At 50.6% G+C, this 14,744-nt stretch overlaps 36 non-coding genes across 36 annotated transcripts; all 36 read right to left on the reverse strand.

The window, feature by feature from the left end:
• Positions 1 to 99: 99 nt before the first annotated feature.
• Positions 100 to 189, reverse strand: trnar-ucu (transfer RNA arginine (anticodon UCU)). Its single transcript is given in 2 exon segments — positions 100 to 135; positions 153 to 189. It is a non-coding gene; the product is annotated as a tRNA-Arg (tRNA).
• Positions 190 to 368: 179 nt separating this feature from the next.
• On the reverse strand, positions 369 to 442 carry trnat-ugu (transfer RNA threonine (anticodon UGU)). The gene has a single exon. It is a non-coding gene; the product is annotated as a tRNA-Thr (tRNA).
• A 506-nt stretch (positions 443 to 948) lies between these two features.
• Positions 949 to 1,022, reverse strand: trnat-cgu (transfer RNA threonine (anticodon CGU)). The gene has a single exon. It is a non-coding gene; the product is annotated as a tRNA-Thr (tRNA).
• A 486-nt stretch (positions 1,023 to 1,508) lies between these two features.
• trnat-agu (transfer RNA threonine (anticodon AGU)) lies at positions 1,509 to 1,582 on the reverse strand. Its single transcript has one exon. It is a non-coding gene; the product is annotated as a tRNA-Thr (tRNA).
• Positions 1,583 to 1,954: 372 nt separating this feature from the next.
• trnat-ugu (transfer RNA threonine (anticodon UGU)) lies at positions 1,955 to 2,028 on the reverse strand. Its single transcript has one exon. It is a non-coding gene; the product is annotated as a tRNA-Thr (tRNA).
• A 506-nt stretch (positions 2,029 to 2,534) lies between these two features.
• trnat-cgu (transfer RNA threonine (anticodon CGU)) lies at positions 2,535 to 2,608 on the reverse strand. Its single transcript has one exon. It is a non-coding gene; the product is annotated as a tRNA-Thr (tRNA).
• A 486-nt stretch (positions 2,609 to 3,094) lies between these two features.
• trnat-agu (transfer RNA threonine (anticodon AGU)) lies at positions 3,095 to 3,168 on the reverse strand. Its single transcript has one exon. It is a non-coding gene; the product is annotated as a tRNA-Thr (tRNA).
• A 114-nt stretch (positions 3,169 to 3,282) lies between these two features.
• trnar-ucu (transfer RNA arginine (anticodon UCU)) lies at positions 3,283 to 3,372 on the reverse strand. The gene is given in 2 exon segments: positions 3,283 to 3,318; positions 3,336 to 3,372. It is a non-coding gene; the product is annotated as a tRNA-Arg (tRNA).
• A 179-nt stretch (positions 3,373 to 3,551) lies between these two features.
• Positions 3,552 to 3,625, reverse strand: trnat-ugu (transfer RNA threonine (anticodon UGU)). Its single transcript has one exon. It is a non-coding gene; the product is annotated as a tRNA-Thr (tRNA).
• Positions 3,626 to 4,131: 506 nt separating this feature from the next.
• Positions 4,132 to 4,205, reverse strand: trnat-cgu (transfer RNA threonine (anticodon CGU)). The gene has a single exon. It is a non-coding gene; the product is annotated as a tRNA-Thr (tRNA).
• Positions 4,206 to 4,691: 486 nt separating this feature from the next.
• trnat-agu (transfer RNA threonine (anticodon AGU)) lies at positions 4,692 to 4,765 on the reverse strand. Its single transcript has one exon. It is a non-coding gene; the product is annotated as a tRNA-Thr (tRNA).
• Positions 4,766 to 4,879: 114 nt separating this feature from the next.
• Positions 4,880 to 4,969, reverse strand: trnar-ucu (transfer RNA arginine (anticodon UCU)). Its single transcript is given in 2 exon segments — positions 4,880 to 4,915; positions 4,933 to 4,969. It is a non-coding gene; the product is annotated as a tRNA-Arg (tRNA).
• A 179-nt stretch (positions 4,970 to 5,148) lies between these two features.
• Positions 5,149 to 5,222, reverse strand: trnat-ugu (transfer RNA threonine (anticodon UGU)). Its single transcript has one exon. It is a non-coding gene; the product is annotated as a tRNA-Thr (tRNA).
• A 506-nt stretch (positions 5,223 to 5,728) lies between these two features.
• trnat-cgu (transfer RNA threonine (anticodon CGU)) lies at positions 5,729 to 5,802 on the reverse strand. The gene has a single exon. It is a non-coding gene; the product is annotated as a tRNA-Thr (tRNA).
• A 486-nt stretch (positions 5,803 to 6,288) lies between these two features.
• Positions 6,289 to 6,362, reverse strand: trnat-agu (transfer RNA threonine (anticodon AGU)). Its single transcript has one exon. It is a non-coding gene; the product is annotated as a tRNA-Thr (tRNA).
• A 114-nt stretch (positions 6,363 to 6,476) lies between these two features.
• Positions 6,477 to 6,566, reverse strand: trnar-ucu (transfer RNA arginine (anticodon UCU)). Its single transcript is given in 2 exon segments — positions 6,477 to 6,512; positions 6,530 to 6,566. It is a non-coding gene; the product is annotated as a tRNA-Arg (tRNA).
• Positions 6,567 to 6,746: 180 nt separating this feature from the next.
• On the reverse strand, positions 6,747 to 6,820 carry trnat-ugu (transfer RNA threonine (anticodon UGU)). Its single transcript has one exon. It is a non-coding gene; the product is annotated as a tRNA-Thr (tRNA).
• Positions 6,821 to 7,326: 506 nt separating this feature from the next.
• On the reverse strand, positions 7,327 to 7,400 carry trnat-cgu (transfer RNA threonine (anticodon CGU)). Its single transcript has one exon. It is a non-coding gene; the product is annotated as a tRNA-Thr (tRNA).
• A 486-nt stretch (positions 7,401 to 7,886) lies between these two features.
• Positions 7,887 to 7,960, reverse strand: trnat-agu (transfer RNA threonine (anticodon AGU)). Its single transcript has one exon. It is a non-coding gene; the product is annotated as a tRNA-Thr (tRNA).
• Positions 7,961 to 8,074: 114 nt separating this feature from the next.
• On the reverse strand, positions 8,075 to 8,164 carry trnar-ucu (transfer RNA arginine (anticodon UCU)). Its single transcript is given in 2 exon segments — positions 8,075 to 8,110; positions 8,128 to 8,164. It is a non-coding gene; the product is annotated as a tRNA-Arg (tRNA).
• A 179-nt stretch (positions 8,165 to 8,343) lies between these two features.
• trnat-ugu (transfer RNA threonine (anticodon UGU)) lies at positions 8,344 to 8,417 on the reverse strand. The gene has a single exon. It is a non-coding gene; the product is annotated as a tRNA-Thr (tRNA).
• Positions 8,418 to 8,923: 506 nt separating this feature from the next.
• trnat-cgu (transfer RNA threonine (anticodon CGU)) lies at positions 8,924 to 8,997 on the reverse strand. Its single transcript has one exon. It is a non-coding gene; the product is annotated as a tRNA-Thr (tRNA).
• Positions 8,998 to 9,483: 486 nt separating this feature from the next.
• trnat-agu (transfer RNA threonine (anticodon AGU)) lies at positions 9,484 to 9,557 on the reverse strand. The gene has a single exon. It is a non-coding gene; the product is annotated as a tRNA-Thr (tRNA).
• A 114-nt stretch (positions 9,558 to 9,671) lies between these two features.
• trnar-ucu (transfer RNA arginine (anticodon UCU)) lies at positions 9,672 to 9,761 on the reverse strand. The gene is given in 2 exon segments: positions 9,672 to 9,707; positions 9,725 to 9,761. It is a non-coding gene; the product is annotated as a tRNA-Arg (tRNA).
• A 179-nt stretch (positions 9,762 to 9,940) lies between these two features.
• Positions 9,941 to 10,014, reverse strand: trnat-ugu (transfer RNA threonine (anticodon UGU)). Its single transcript has one exon. It is a non-coding gene; the product is annotated as a tRNA-Thr (tRNA).
• Positions 10,015 to 10,520: 506 nt separating this feature from the next.
• Positions 10,521 to 10,594, reverse strand: trnat-cgu (transfer RNA threonine (anticodon CGU)). Its single transcript has one exon. It is a non-coding gene; the product is annotated as a tRNA-Thr (tRNA).
• Positions 10,595 to 11,080: 486 nt separating this feature from the next.
• trnat-agu (transfer RNA threonine (anticodon AGU)) lies at positions 11,081 to 11,154 on the reverse strand. The gene has a single exon. It is a non-coding gene; the product is annotated as a tRNA-Thr (tRNA).
• A 114-nt stretch (positions 11,155 to 11,268) lies between these two features.
• Positions 11,269 to 11,358, reverse strand: trnar-ucu (transfer RNA arginine (anticodon UCU)). Its single transcript is given in 2 exon segments — positions 11,269 to 11,304; positions 11,322 to 11,358. It is a non-coding gene; the product is annotated as a tRNA-Arg (tRNA).
• A 180-nt stretch (positions 11,359 to 11,538) lies between these two features.
• On the reverse strand, positions 11,539 to 11,612 carry trnat-ugu (transfer RNA threonine (anticodon UGU)). Its single transcript has one exon. It is a non-coding gene; the product is annotated as a tRNA-Thr (tRNA).
• Positions 11,613 to 12,118: 506 nt separating this feature from the next.
• On the reverse strand, positions 12,119 to 12,192 carry trnat-cgu (transfer RNA threonine (anticodon CGU)). The gene has a single exon. It is a non-coding gene; the product is annotated as a tRNA-Thr (tRNA).
• Positions 12,193 to 12,678: 486 nt separating this feature from the next.
• On the reverse strand, positions 12,679 to 12,752 carry trnat-agu (transfer RNA threonine (anticodon AGU)). Its single transcript has one exon. It is a non-coding gene; the product is annotated as a tRNA-Thr (tRNA).
• A 114-nt stretch (positions 12,753 to 12,866) lies between these two features.
• trnar-ucu (transfer RNA arginine (anticodon UCU)) lies at positions 12,867 to 12,956 on the reverse strand. The gene is given in 2 exon segments: positions 12,867 to 12,902; positions 12,920 to 12,956. It is a non-coding gene; the product is annotated as a tRNA-Arg (tRNA).
• Positions 12,957 to 13,136: 180 nt separating this feature from the next.
• trnat-ugu (transfer RNA threonine (anticodon UGU)) lies at positions 13,137 to 13,210 on the reverse strand. The gene has a single exon. It is a non-coding gene; the product is annotated as a tRNA-Thr (tRNA).
• A 506-nt stretch (positions 13,211 to 13,716) lies between these two features.
• trnat-cgu (transfer RNA threonine (anticodon CGU)) lies at positions 13,717 to 13,790 on the reverse strand. Its single transcript has one exon. It is a non-coding gene; the product is annotated as a tRNA-Thr (tRNA).
• Positions 13,791 to 14,275: 485 nt separating this feature from the next.
• Positions 14,276 to 14,348, reverse strand: trnat-agu (transfer RNA threonine (anticodon AGU)). The gene has a single exon. It is a non-coding gene; the product is annotated as a tRNA-Thr (tRNA).
• A 114-nt stretch (positions 14,349 to 14,462) lies between these two features.
• On the reverse strand, positions 14,463 to 14,552 carry trnar-ucu (transfer RNA arginine (anticodon UCU)). Its single transcript is given in 2 exon segments — positions 14,463 to 14,498; positions 14,516 to 14,552. It is a non-coding gene; the product is annotated as a tRNA-Arg (tRNA).
• Positions 14,553 to 14,744: the final 192 nt, after the last annotated feature.

Genomic DNA, 14,744 nt, shown 5'->3' on the forward strand with positions numbered 1-14,744 from the left:
GCCAAGAAAGTGAGATTTAGAGTTTTATAAGTCCGGAGGGGTGGCCAGAGAGCATATGTGTTTGTTGGCCAAGCGCCATTAACAGAAAGCCAAAAGCAACGACTCTGGTGGGACTCGAACCCACAACCTTTGAATGGCCTCATCTGGCAGTCTAGAAGTCCAATGCGCTATCCATTGCGCCACAGAGCCACGTGTGGAGTTTTTTTTTCCTGGCTGTTCCAGTGCGTTGAATTGAGTTCAGGTATTTGGGGAGCGGGAAGGACAAGATATGTGGGCCTCTCTGCAATTGGTATGTGGTTGGAAAAGCGGAGTATCTGTAAGGGCTTCCTTTCCCAGAAAGAACCCACAGAGCAGAGCCACCTGTTAAAAGGCACCGCTGGGAATCGAACCCAGGATCTCCTGTTTACAAGACAAGCGCTTTGACCAGCTAAGCCACGGCGCCCTGCTGCGTTGTTGACTTGGGTCAGAATTGTTCGGCAGCAGCTGAGGGGTGGTTGGCAAATGAAATCGCATGTTGCTCTGACGCTCCTCTGTACCGCATGATTGCGCAAAGCAAAACCATACAACCCAAGGTGGTGTTTGATAACCAGCAAAGACAGTGCTGAGATTTGAATTCAGTATGTCCTATTTACTACACAAGCTTTAACCAACTAAGCCACGGCGCCAACCTGCACACACTCTCTCAGGGAGGGGCACTTAGAGGATTAAAGCATCCAGATAAGAGGCCAACGGCCAGGCTCTGCACAGCAATGGCCTCATCTGGCCGTCTAGAAGTCCAGTTTGCTATCTATTGTACCACAGAGCCTGTCAGCAAGTGTTGACCTGTTCAAAAGAGCGTCAGCATTATCAGGATCTGGTTTGGAAATGCAATCGCCTGCTGCCTTTGCTATCCCTGTTTGCAGTCCGATCTCAGAAAAGCACATGCTTGAGGCACACAGGGGACGCTAAAGGCACCGCTGGGATTTGAACCCAGGATCTCCTGTTTACGAGACAGACGCTTTAACCAACTAAGCCACGGCGCCAAGCAGAGCCCTACAGCTCTGGGAGGGTGAGTAAGTTGATCAAAACATCCAGCGGTGAGGACAAAGGTCCACGTGCTGGTCAGCTTATGAGATTTTTCACAACTTTCCGTTGCCAGAGGGCATAAGCGTGCAATTTAATGATAAACGAAAGGCAAGAAGTCACCAATCTGTTTTGACTCAAACCCACAAACTTTAAATGGCCTCACACCGGAGACTAATAGCCCAATGCGCTACACTCTGCGCCACGTGCAGCAGCTCCTTCCAGGCTTGCAGCAGTCCTAAACCAAGGATCACCTGTTTGCAAGGCAAGCTCTTTGACCAGCTGAGCCATGCTGCATCGCTGAGATGACTCTGGCCAGTATTGTTCGGCAGCATCTGAGGGGTGGTTCGCAAATTAAATTGCATGCTGCTCTGGCACTCCTCTGCACCCCCTTTTTTACGGAGAGCAAAACCTCACAGCCCAAGTGGTCACTTGATCACCAGCAAAGGCACCGCTGGGATTCGAACCCAGGATCTCCTGTTTACTAGACAGGCGCTTTAACCAACTAAGCCACGGCGCCAACTTGCATGTACCTGCCAAGAAAGTGAGATTTAGAGTTTTATAAGTCCGGAGGGGTGGCCAGAGAGCATATGTGTTTGTTGGCCAAGCGCCATTAACAGAAAGCCAAAAGCAACGACTCTGGTGGGACTCGAACCCACAACCTTTGAATGGCCTCATCTGGCAGTCTAGAAGTCCAATGCGCCACAGAGCCACGTGTGGAGTTTTTTTTTTCCTGGCTCTTCCAGTGCGTTGAATTGAGTTCAGGTATTTGGGGAGCGGGAAGGACAAGATATGTGGGCCTCTCTGCAATTGGTATGTGGTTGGAAACGCGGAGTATCTGTAAGGGCTTCCTTTCCCAGAAAGAACCCACAGAGCAGAGCCACCTGTTAAAAGGCACCGCTGGGAATCGAACCCAGGATCTCCTGTTTACAAGACAAGCGCTTTGACCAGCTAAGCCACGGCGCCCTGCTGCGTTGTTGACTTGGGTCAGAATTGTTCGGCAGCAGCTGAGGGGTGGTTGGCAAATGAAATCGCATGTTGCTCTGACGCTCCTCTGTACCGCATGATTGCGCAAAGCAAAACCATACAACCCAAGGTGGTGTTTGATAACCAGCAAAGACAGTGCTGAGATTTGAATTCAGTATGTCCTATTTACTACACAAGCTTTAACCAACTAATCCACGGCGCCAACCTGCACACACTCTCTCAGGGAGGGGCACTTAGAGGATTAAAGCATCCAGATAAGAGGCCAACGGCCAGGCTCTGCACAGCAATGGCCTCATCTGGCCGTCTAGAAGTCCAGTTTGCTATCTATTGTCCCACAGAGCCTGTCAGCAAGTGTTGACCTGTTCAAAAGAGCGTCAGCATTATCAGGATCTGGTTTGGAAATGCAATCGCCTGCTGCCTTTGCTATCCCTGTTTGCAGTCCGATCTCAGAAAAGCACATGCTTGAGGCACACAGGGGACGCTAAAGGCACCGCTGGGATTTGAACCCAGGATCTCCCGTTTACGAGACAGACGCTTTAACCAACTAAGCCACGGCGCCAAGCAGAGCCCTACAGCTCTGGGAGGGTGAGTAAGTTGATCAAAACATCCAGCGGTGAGGACAAAGGTCCACGTGCTGGTCAGCTTATGAGATTTTTCACAACTTTCCGTTGCCAGAGGGCATAAGCGTGCAATTTAATGATAAACGAAAGGCAAGAAGTCACCAATCTGTTTTGACTCAAACCCACAAACTTTAAATGGCCTCACACCGGAGACTAATAGCCCAATGCGCTACACTCTGCGCCACGTGCAGCAGCTCCTTCCAGGCTTGCAGCAGTCCTAAACCAAGGATCACCTGTTTGCAAGGCAAGCTCTTTGACCAGCTGAGCCATGCTGCATCGCTGAGATGACTCTGGCCAGTATTGTTCGGCAGCATCTGAGGGGTGGTTCGCAAATTAAATTGCATGCTGCTCTGGCACTCCTCTGCACCCCCTTTTTTACGGAGAGCAAAACCTCACAGCCCAAGTGGTCACTTGATCACCAGCAAAGGCACCGCTGGGATTCGAACCCAGGATCTCCTGTTTACTAGACAGGCGCTTTAACTAACTAAGCCACGGCGCCAACTTGCATGTACCTGCCAAGAAAGTGAGATTTAGAGTTTTATAAGTCCGGAGGGGTGGCCAGAGAGCATATGTGTTTGTTGGCCAAGCGCCATTAACAGAAAGCCAAAAGCAACGACTCTGGTGGGACTCGAACCCACAACCTTTGAATGGCCTCATCTGGCAGTCTAGAAGTCCAATGCGCTATCCATTGCGCCACAGAGCCACGTGTGGAGTTTTTTTTTCCTGGCTGTTCCAGTGCGTTGAATTGAGTTCAGGTATTTGGGGAGCGGGAAGGACAAGATATGTGGGCCTCTCTGCAATTGGTATGTGGTTGGAAAAGCGGAGTATCTGTAAGGGCTTCCTTTCCCAGAAAGAACCCACAGAGCAGAGCCACCTGTTAAAAGGCACCGCTGGGAATCGAACCCAGGATCTCCTGTTTACAAGACAAGCGCTTTGACCAGCTAAGCCACGGCGCCCTGCTGCGTTGTTGACTTGGGTCAGAATTGTTCGGCAGCAGCTGAGGGGTGGTTGGCAAATGAAATCGCATGTTGCTCTGACGCTCCTCTGTACCGCATGATTGCGCAAAGCAAAACCATACAACCCAAGGTGGTGTTTGATAACCAGCAAAGACAGTGCTGAGATTTGAATTCAGTATGTCCTATTTACTACACAAGCTTTAACCAACTAAGCCACGGCGCCAACCTGCACACACTCTCTCAGGGAGGGGCACTTAGAGGATTAAAGCATCCAGATAAGAGGCCAACGGCCAGGCTCTGCACAGCAATGGCCTCATCTGGCCGTCTAGAAGTCCAGTTTGCTATCTATTGTCCCACAGAGCCTGTCAGCAAGTGTTGACCTGTTCAAAAGAGCGTCAGCATTATCAGGATCTGGTTTGGAAATGCAATCGCCTGCTGCCTTTGCTATCCCTGTTTGCAGTCCGATCTCAGAAAAGCACATGCTTGAGGCACACAGGGGACGCTAAAGGCACCGCTGGGATTTGAACCCAGGATCTCCCGTTTACGAGACAGACGCTTTAACCAACTAAGCCACGGCGCCAAGCAGAGCCCTACAGCTCTGGGAGGGTGAGTAAGTTGATCAAAACATCCAGCGGTGAGGACAAAGGTCCACGTGCTGGTCAGCTTATGAGATTTTTCACAACTTTCCGTTGCCAGAGGGCATAAGCGTGCAATTTAATGATAAACGAAAGGCAAGAAGTCACCAATCTGTTTTGACTCAAACCCACAAACTTTAAATGGCCTCACACCGGAGACTAATAGCCCAATGCGCTACACTCTGCGCCACGTGCAGCAGCTCCTTCCAGGCTTGCAGCAGTCCTAAACCAAGGATCACCTGTTTGCAAGGCAAGCTCTTTGACCAGCTGAGCCATGCTGCATCGCTGAGATGACTCTGGCCAGTATTGTTCGGCAGCATCTGAGGGGTGGTTCGCAAATTAAATTGCATGCTGCTCTGGCACTCCTCTGCACCCCCTTTTTTACGGAGAGCAAAACCTCACAGCCCAAGTGGTCACTTGATCACCAGCAAAGGCACCGCTGGGATTCGAACCCAGGATCTCCTGTTTACTAGACAGGCGCTTTAACTAACTAAGCCACGGCGCCAACTTGCATGTACCTGCCAAGAAAGTGAGATTTAGAGTTTTATAAGTCCGGAGGGGTGGCCAGAGAGCATATGTGTTTGTTGGCCAAGCGCCATTAACAGAAAGCCAAAAGCAACGACTCTGGTGGGACTCGAACCCACAACCTTTGAATGGCCTCATCTGGCAGTCTAGAAGTCCAATGCGCTATCCATTGCGCCACAGAGCCACGTGTGGAGTTTTTTTTTCCTGGCTGTTCCAGTGCGTTGAATTGAGTTCAGGTATTTGGGGAGCGGGAAGGACAAGATATGTGGGCCTCTCTGCAATTGGTATGTGGTTGGAAAAGCGGAGTATCTGTAAGGGCTTCCTTTCCCAGAAAGAACCCACAGAGCAGAGCCACCTGTTAAAAGGCACCGCTGGGAATCGAACCCAGGATCTCCTGTTTACAAGACAAGCGCTTTGACCAGCTAAGCCACGGCGCCCTGCTGCGTTGTTGACTTGGGTCAGAATTGTTCGGCAGCAGCTGAGGGGTGGTTGGCAAATGAAATCGCATGTTGCTCTGACGCTCCTCTGTACCGCATGATTGCGCAAAGCAAAACCATACAACCCAAGGTGGTGTTTGATAACCAGCAAAGACAGTGCTGAGATTTGCATTCAGTATGTCCTATTTACTACACAAGCTTTAACCAACTAAGCCACGGCGCCAACCTGCACACACTCTCTCAGGGAGGGGCACTTAGAGGATTAAAGCATCCAGATAAGAGGCCAACGGCCAGGCTCTGCACAGCAATGGCCTCATCTGGCCGTCTAGAAGTCCAGTTTGCTATCTATTGTACCACAGAGCCTGTCAGCAAGTGTTGACCTGTTCAAAAGAGCGTCAGCATTATCAGGATCTGGTTTGGAAATGCAATCGCCTGCTGCCTTTGCTATCCCTGTTTGCAGTCCGATCTCAGAAAAGCACATGCTTGAGGCACACAGGGGACGCTAAAGGCACCGCTGGGATTTGAACCCAGGATCTCCTGTTTACGAGACAGACGCTTTAACCAACTAAGCCACGGCGCCAAGCAGAGCCCTACAGCTCTGGGAGGGTGAGTAAGTTGATCAAAACATCCAGCGGTGAGGACAAAGGTCCACGTGCTGGTCAGCTTATGAGATTTTTCACAACTTTCCGTTGCCAGAGGGCATAAGCGTGCAATTTAATGATAAACGAAAGGCAAGAAGTCACCAATCTGTTTTGACTCAAACCCACAAACTTTAAATGGCCTCACACCGGAGACTAATAGCCCAATGCGCTACACTCTGCACCACGTGCAGCAGCTCCTTCCAGGCTTGCAGCAGTCCTAAACCAAGGATCACCTGTTTGCAAGGCAAGCTCTTTGACCAGCTGAGCCATGCTGCATCGCTGAGATGACTCTGGCCAGTATTGTTCGGCAGCATCTGAGGGGTGGTTCGCAAATTAAATTGCATGCTGCTCTGGCACTCCTCTGCACCCCCTTTTTTACGGAGAGCAAAACCTCACAGCCCAAGGCGTCACTTGATCACCAGCAAAGGCACCGCTGGGATTCGAACCCAGGATCTCCTGTTTACTAGACAGGCGCTTTAACCAACTAAGCCACGGCGCCAACTTGCATGTACCTTACAAGAAAGTGAGATTTAGAGTTTTATAAGTCCGGAGGGGTGGCCAGAGAGCATATGTGTTTGTTGGCCAAGCGCCATTAACAGAAAGCCAAAAGCAACGACTCTGGTGGGACTCGAACCCACAACCTTTGAATGGCCTCATCTGGCAGTCTAGAAGTCCAATGCGCTATCCATTGCGCCACAGAGCCACGTGTGGAGTTTTTTTTTTCCTGGCTCTTCCAGTGCGTTGAATTGAGTTCAGGTATTTGGGGAGCGGGAAGGACAAGATATGTGGGCCTCTCTGCAATTGGTATGTGGTTGGAAACGCGGAGTATCTGTAAGGGCTTCCTTTCCCAGAAAGAACCCACAGAGCAGAGCCACCTGTTAAAAGGCACCGCTGGGAATCGAACCCAGGATCTCCTGTTTACAAGACAAGCGCTTTGACCAGCTAAGCCACGGCGCCCTGCTGCGTTGTTGACTTGGGTCAGAATTGTTCGGCAGCAGCTGAGGGGTGGTTGGCAAATGAAATCGCATGTTGCTCTGACGCTCCTCTGTACCGCATGATTGCGCAAAGCAAAACCATACAACCCAAGGTGGTGTTTGATAACCAGCAAAGACAGTGCTGAGATTTGAATTCAGTATGTCCTATTTACTACACAAGCTTTAACCAACTAAGCCACGGCGCCAACCTGCACACACTCTCTCAGGGAGGGGCACTTAGAGGATTAAAGCATCCAGATAAGAGGCCAACGGCCAGGCTCTGCACAGCAATGGCCTCATCTGGCCGTCTAGAAGTCCAGTTTGCTATCTATTGTACCACAGAGCCTGTCAGCAAGTGTTGACCTGTTCAAAAGAGCGTCAGCATTATCAGGATCTGGTTTGGAAATGCAATCGCCTGCTGCCTTTGCTATCCCTGTTTGCAGTCCGATCTCAGAAAAGCACATGCTTGAGGCACACAGGGGACGCTAAAGGCACCGCTGGGATTTGAACCCAGGATCTCCTGTTTACGAGACAGACGCTTTAACCAACTAAGCCACGGCGCCAAGCAGAGCCCTACAGCTCTGGGAGGGTGAGTAAGTTGATCAAAACATCCAGCGGTGAGGACAAAGGTCCACGTGCTGGTCAGCTTATGAGATTTTTCACAACTTTCTGTTGCCAGAGGGCATAAGCGTGCAATTTAATGATAAACGAAAGGCAAGAAGTCACCAATCTGTTTTGACTCAAACCCACAAACTTTAAATGGCCTCACACCGGAGACTAATAGCCCAATGCGCTACACTCTGCGCCACGTGCAGCAGCTCCTTCCAGGCTTGCAGCAGTCCTAAACCAAGGATCACCTGTTTGCAAGGCAAGCTCTTTGACCAGCTGAGCCATGCTGCATCGCTGAGATGACTCTGGCCAGTATTGTTCGGCAGCATCTGAGGGGTGGTTCGCAAATTAAATTGCATGCTGCTCTGGCACTCCTCTGCACCCCCTTTTTTACGGAGAGCAAAACCTCACAGCCCAAGGCGTCACTTGATCACCAGCAAAGGCACCGCTGGGATTCGAACCCAGGATCTCCTGTTTACTAGACAGGCGCTTTAACCAACTAAGCCACGGCGCCAACTTGCATGTACCTGCCAAGAAAGTGAGATTTAGAGTTTTATAAGTCCGGAGGGGTGGCCAGAGAGCATATGTGTTTGTTGGCCAAGCGCCATTAACAGAAAGCCAAAAGCAACGACTCTGGTGGGACTCGAACCCACAACCTTTGAATGGCCTCATCTGGCAGTCTAGAAGTCCAATGCGCTATCCATTGCGCCACAGAGCCACGTGTGGAGTTTTTTTTTCCTGGCTCTTCCAGTGCGTTGAATTGAGTTCAGGTATTTGGGGAGCGGGAAGGACAAGATATGTGGGCCTCTCTGCAATTGGTATGTGGTTGGAAACGCGGAGTATCTGTAAGGGCTTCCTTTCCCAGAAAGAACCCACAGAGCAGAGCCACCTGTTAAAAGGCACCGCTGGGAATCGAACCCAGGATCTCCTGTTTACAAGACAAGCGCTTTGACCAGCTAAGCCACGGCGCCCTGCTGCGTTGTTGACTTGGGTCAGAATTGTTCGGCAGCAGCTGAGGGGTGGTTGGCAAATGAAATCGCATGTTGCTCTGACGCTCCTCTGTACCGCATGATTGCGCAAAGCAAAACCATACAACCCAAGGTGGTGTTTGATAACCAGCAAAGACAGTGCTGAGATTTGAATTCAGTATGTCCTATTTACTACACAAGCTTTAACCAACTAAGCCACGGCGCCAACCTGCACACACTCTCTCAGGGAGGGGCACTTAGAGGATTAAAGCATCCAGATAAGAGGCCAACGGCCAGGCTCTGCACAGCAATGGCCTCATCTGGCCGTCTAGAAGTCCAGTTTGCTATCTATTGTACCACAGAGCCTGTCAGCAAGTGTTGACCTGTTCAAAAGAGCGTCAGCATTATCAGGATCTGGTTTGGAAATGCAATCGCCTGCTGCCTTTGCTATCCCTGTTTGCAGTCCGATCTCAGAAAAGCACATGCTTGAGGCACACAGGGGACGCTAAAGGCACCGCTGGGATTTGAACCCAGGATCTCCTGTTTACGAGACAGACGCTTTAACCAACTAAGCCACGGCGCCAAGCAGAGCCCTACAGCTCTGGGAGGGTGAGTAAGTTGATCAAAACATCCAGCGGTGAGGACAAAGGTCCACGTGCTGGTCAGCTTATGAGATTTTTCACAACTTTCTGTTGCCAGAGGGCATAAGCGTGCAATTTAATGATAAACGAAAGGCAAGAAGTCACCAATCTGTTTTGACTCAAACCCACAAACTTTAAATGGCCTCACACCGGAGACTAATAGCCCAATGCGCTACACTCTGCGCCACGTGCAGCAGCTCCTTCCAGGCTTGCAGCAGTCCTAAACCAAGGATCACCTGTTTGCAAGGCAAGCTCTTTGACCAGCTGAGCCATGCTGCATCGCTGAGATGACTCTGGCCAGTATTGTTCGGCAGCATCTGAGGGGTGGTTCGCAAATTAAATTGCATGCTGCTCTGGCACTCCTCTGCACCCCCTTTTTTACGGAGAGCAAAACCTCACAGCCCAAGGCGTCACTTGATCACCAGCAAAGGCACCGCTGGGATTCGAACCCAGGATCTCCTGTTTACTAGACAGGCGCTTTAACCAACTAAGCCACGGCGCCAACTTGCATGTACCTGCCAAGAAAGTGAGATTTAGAGTTTTATAAGTCCGGAGGGGTGGCCAGAGAGCATATGTGTTTGTTGGCCAAGCGCCATTAACAGAAAGCCAAAAGCAACGACTCTGGTGGGACTCGAACCCACAACCTTTGAATGGCCTCATCTGGCAGTCTAGAAGTCCAATGCGCTATCCATTGCGCCACAGAGCCACGTGTGGAGTTTTTTTTTCCTGGCTGTTCCAGTGCGTTGAATTGAGTTCAGGTATTTGGGGAGCGGGAAGGACAAGATATGTGGGCCTCTCTGCAATTGGTATGTGGTTGGAAAAGCGGAGTATCTGTAAGGGCTTCCTTTCCCAGAAAGAACCCACAGAGCAGAGCCACCTGTTAAAAGGCACCGCTGGGAATCGAACCCAGGATCTCCTGTTTACAAGACAAGCGCTTTGACCAGCTAAGCCACGGCGCCCTGCTGCGTTGTTGACTTGGGTCAGAATTGTTCGGCAGCAGCTGAGGGGTGGTTGGCAAATGAAATCGCATGTTGCTCTGACGCTCCTCTGTACCGCATGATTGCGCAAAGCAAAACCATACAACCCAAGGTGGTGTTTGATAACCAGCAAAGACAGTGCTGAGATTTGAATTCAGTATGTCCTATTTACTACACAAGCTTTAACCAACTAAGCCACGGCGCCAACCTGCACACACTCTCTCAGGGAGGGGCACTTAGAGGATTAAAGCATCCAGATAAGAGGCCAACGGCCAGGCTCTGCACAGCAATGGCCTCATCTGGCCGTCTAGAAGTCCAGTTTGCTATCTATTGTACCACAGAGCCTGTCAGCAAGTGTTGACCTGTTCAAAAGAGCGTCAGCATTATCAGGATCTGGTTTGGAAATGCAATCGCCTGCTGCCTTTGCTATCCCTGTTTGCAGTCCGATCTCAGAAAAGCACATGCTTGAGGCACACAGGGGACGCTAAAGGCACCGCTGGGATTTGAACCCAGGATCTCCTGTTTACGAGACAGACGCTTTAACCAACTAAGCCACGGCGCCAAGCAGAGCCCTACAGCTCTGGGAGGGTGAGTAAGTTGATCAAAACATCCAGCGGTGAGGACAAAGGTCCACGTGCTGGTCAGCTTATGAGATTTTTCACAACTTTCTGTTGCCAGAGGGCATAAGCGTGCAATTTAATGATAAACGAAAGGCAAGAAGTCACCAATCTGTTTTGACTCAAACCCACAAACTTTAAATGGCCTCACACCGGAGACTAATAGCCCAATGCGCTACACTCTGCGCCACGTGCAGCAGCTCCTTCCAGGCTTGCAGCAGTCCTAAACCAAGGATCACCTGTTTGCAAGGCAAGCTCTTTGACCAGCTGAGCCATGCTGCATCGCTGAGATGACTCTGGCCAGTATTGTTCGGCAGCATCTGAGGGGTGGTTCGCAAATTAAATTGCATGCTGCTCTGGCACTCCTCTGCACCCCCTTTTTTACGGAGAGCAAAACCTCACAGCCCAAGGCGTCACTTGATCACCAGCAAAGGCACCGCTGGGATTCGAACCCAGGATCTCCTGTTTACTAGACAGGCGCTTTAACCAACTAAGCCACGGCGCCAACTTGCATGTACCTGCCAAGAAAGTGAGATTTAGAGTTTTATAAGTCCGGAGGGGTGGCCAGAGAGCATATGTGTTTGTTGGCCAAGCGCCATTAACAGAAAGCCAAAAGCAACGACTCTGGTGGGACTCGAACCCACAACCTTTGAATGGCCTCATCTGGCAGTCTAGAAGTCCAATGCGCTATCCATTGCGCCACAGAGCCACGTGTGGAGTTTTTTTTTTCCTGGCTGTTCCAGTGCGTTGAATTGAGTTCAGGTATTTGGGGAGCGGGAAGGACAAGATATGTGGGCCTCTCTGCAATTGGTATGTGGTTGGAAACGCGGAGTATCTGTAAGGGCTTCCTTTCCCAGAAAGAACCCACAGAGCAGAGCCACCTGTTAAAAGGCACCGCTGGGAATCGAACCCAGGATCTCCTGTTTACAAGACAAGCGCTTTGACCAGCTAAGCCACGGCGCCCTGCTGCGTTGTTGACTTGGGTCAGAATTGTTCGGCAGCAGCTGAGGGGTGGTTGGCAAATGAAATCGCATGTTGCTCTGACGCTCCTCTGTACCGCATGATTGCGCAAAGCAAAACCATACAACCCAAGGTGGTGTTTGATAACCAGCAAAGACAGTGCTGAGATTTGAATTCAGTATGTCCTATTTACTACACAAGCTTTAACCAACTAAGCCACGGCGCCAACCTGCACACACTCTCTCAGGGAGGGGCACTTAGAGGATTAAAGCATCCAGATAAGAGGCCAACGGCCAGGCTCTGCACAGCAATGGCCTCATCTGGCCGTCTAGAAGTCCAGTTTGCTATCTATTGTACCACAGAGCCTGTCAGCAAGTGTTGACCTGTTCAAAAGAGCGTCAGCATTATCAGGATCTGGTTTGGAAATGCAATCGCCTGCTGCCTTTGCTATCCCTGTTTGCAGTCCGATCTCAGAAAAGCACATGCTTGAGGCACACAGGGGACGCTAAAGGCACCGCTGGGATTTGAACCCAGGATCTCCTGTTTACGAGACAGACGCTTTAACCAACTAAGCCACGGCGCCAAGCAGAGCCCTACAGCTCTGGGAGGGTGAGTAAGTTGATCAAAACATCCAGCGGTGAGGACAAAGGTCCACGTGCTGGTCAGCTTATGAGATTTTTCACAACTTTCTGTTGCCAGAGGGCATAAGCGTGCAATTTAATGATAAACGAAAGGCAAGAAGTCACCAATCTGTTTTGACTCAAACCCACAAACTTTAAATGGCCTCACACCGGAGACTAATAGCCCAATGCGCTACACTCTGCGCCACGTGCAGCAGCTCCTTCCAGGCTTGCAGCAGTCCTAAACCAAGGATCACCTGTTTGCAAGGCAAGCTCTTTGACCAGCTGAGCCATGCTGCATCGCTGAGATGACTCTGGCCAGTATTGTTCGGCAGCATCTGAGGGGTGGTTCGCAAATTAAATTGCATGCTGCTCTGGCACTCCTCTGCACCCCCTTTTTTACGGAGAGCAAAACCTCACAGCCCAAGGCGTCACTTGATCACCAGCAAAGGCACCGCTGGGATTCGAACCCAGGATCTCCTGTTTACTAGACAGGCGCTTTAACCAACTAAGCCACGGCGCCAACTTGCATGTACCTGCCAAGAAAGTGAGATTTAGAGTTTTATAAGTCCGGAGGGGTGGCCAGAGAGCATATGTGTTTGTTGGCCAAGCGCCATTAACAGAAAGCCAAAAGCAACGACTCTGGTGGGACTCGAACCCACAACCTTTGAATGGCCTCATCTGGCAGTCTAGAAGTCCAATGCGCTATCCATTGCGCCACAGAGCCACGTGTGGAGTTTTTTTTTTCCTGGCTCTTCCAGTGCGTTGAATTGAGTTCAGGTATTTGGGGAGCGGGAAGGACAAGATATGTGGGCCTCTCTGCAATTGGTATGTGGTTGGAAACGCGGAGTATCTGTAAGGGCTTCCTTTCCCAGAAAGAACCCACAGAGCAGAGCCACCTGTTAAAAGGCACCGCTGGGAATCGAACCCAGGATCTCCTGTTTACAAGACAAGCGCTTTGACCAGCTAAGCCACGGCGCCCTGCTGCGTTGTTGACTTGGGTCAGAATTGTTCGGCAGCAGCTGAGGGGTGGTTGGCAAATGAAATCGCATGTTGCTCTGACGCTCCTCTGTACCGCATGATTGCGCAAAGCAAAACCATACAACCCAAGGTGGTGTTTGATAACCAGCAAAGACAGTGCTGAGATTTGAATTCAGTATGTCCTATTTACTACACAAGCTTTAACCAACTAAGCCACGGCGCCAACCTGCACACACTCTCTCAGGGAGGGGCACTTAGAGGATTAAAGCATCCAGATAAGAGGCCAACGGCCAGGCTCTGCACAGCAATGGCCTCATCTGGCCGTCTAGAAGTCCAGTTTGCTATCTATTGTACCACAGAGCCTGTCAGCAAGTGTTGACCTGTTCAAAAGAGCGTCAGCATTATCAGGATCTGGTTTGGAAATGCAATCGCCTGCTGCCTTTGCTATCCCTGTTTGCAGTCCGATCTCAGAAAAGCACATGCTTGAGGCACACAGGGGACGCTAAAGGCACCGCTGGGATTTGAACCCAGGATCTCCTGTTTACGAGACAGACGCTTTAACCAACTAAGCCACGGCGCCAAGCAGAGCCCTACAGCTCTGGGAGGGTGAGTAAGTTGATCAAAACATCCAGCGGTGAGGACAAAGGTCCACGTGCTGGTCAGCTTATGAGATTTTTCACAACTTTCTGTTGCCAGAGGGCATAAGCGTGCAATTTAATGATAAACGAAAGGCAAGAAGTCACCAATCTGTTTTGACTCAAACCCACAAACTTTAAATGGCCTCACACCGGAGACTAATAGCCCAATGCGCTACACTCTGCGCCACGTGCAGCAGCTCCTTCCAGGCTTGCAGCAGTCCTAAACCAAGGATCACCTGTTTGCAAGGCAAGCTCTTTGACCAGCTGAGCCATGCTGCATCGCTGAGATGACTCTGGCCAGTATTGTTCGGCAGCATCTGAGGGGTGGTTCGCAAATTAAATTGCATGCTGCTCTGGCACTCCTCTGCACCCCCTTTTTACGGAGAGCAAACCTCACAGCCCAAGTGCGTCACTTGATCACCAGCAAAGGCACCGCTGGATTCGAACCCAGGATCTCCTGTTTACTAGACAGGCGCTTTAACCAACTAAGCCACGGCGCCAACTTGCATGTACCTGCCAAGAAAGTGAGATTTAGAGTTTTATAAGTCCGGAGGGGTGGCCAGAGAGCATATGTGTTTGTTGGCCAAGCGCCATTAACAGAAAGCCAAAAGCAACGACTCTGGTGGGACTCGAACCCACAACCTTTGAATGGCCTCATCTGGCAGTCTAGAAGTCCAATGCGCTATCCATTGCGCCACAGAGCCACGTGTGGAGTTTTTTTTTCCTGGCTGTTCCAGTGCGTTGAATTGAGTTCAGGTATTTGGGGAGCGGGAAGGACAAGATATGTGGGCCTCTCTGCAATTGTATGTGGTTGGAAAAGCGGAGTATCTGTAGGGCTTCCTTTCCCAGAAAGAACCCACAGAGCAGAGCCACCTGTTAAAAGGCACCGCTGGGAA

The sequence above is a fragment of the Carassius auratus genome, unplaced genomic scaffold, assembly GCF_003368295.1.
Source record: "Carassius auratus strain Wakin unplaced genomic scaffold, ASM336829v1 scaf_tig00021307, whole genome shotgun sequence".
NCBI classification, from domain to species: Eukaryota; Metazoa; Chordata; class Actinopteri; order Cypriniformes; family Cyprinidae; genus Carassius; species Carassius auratus.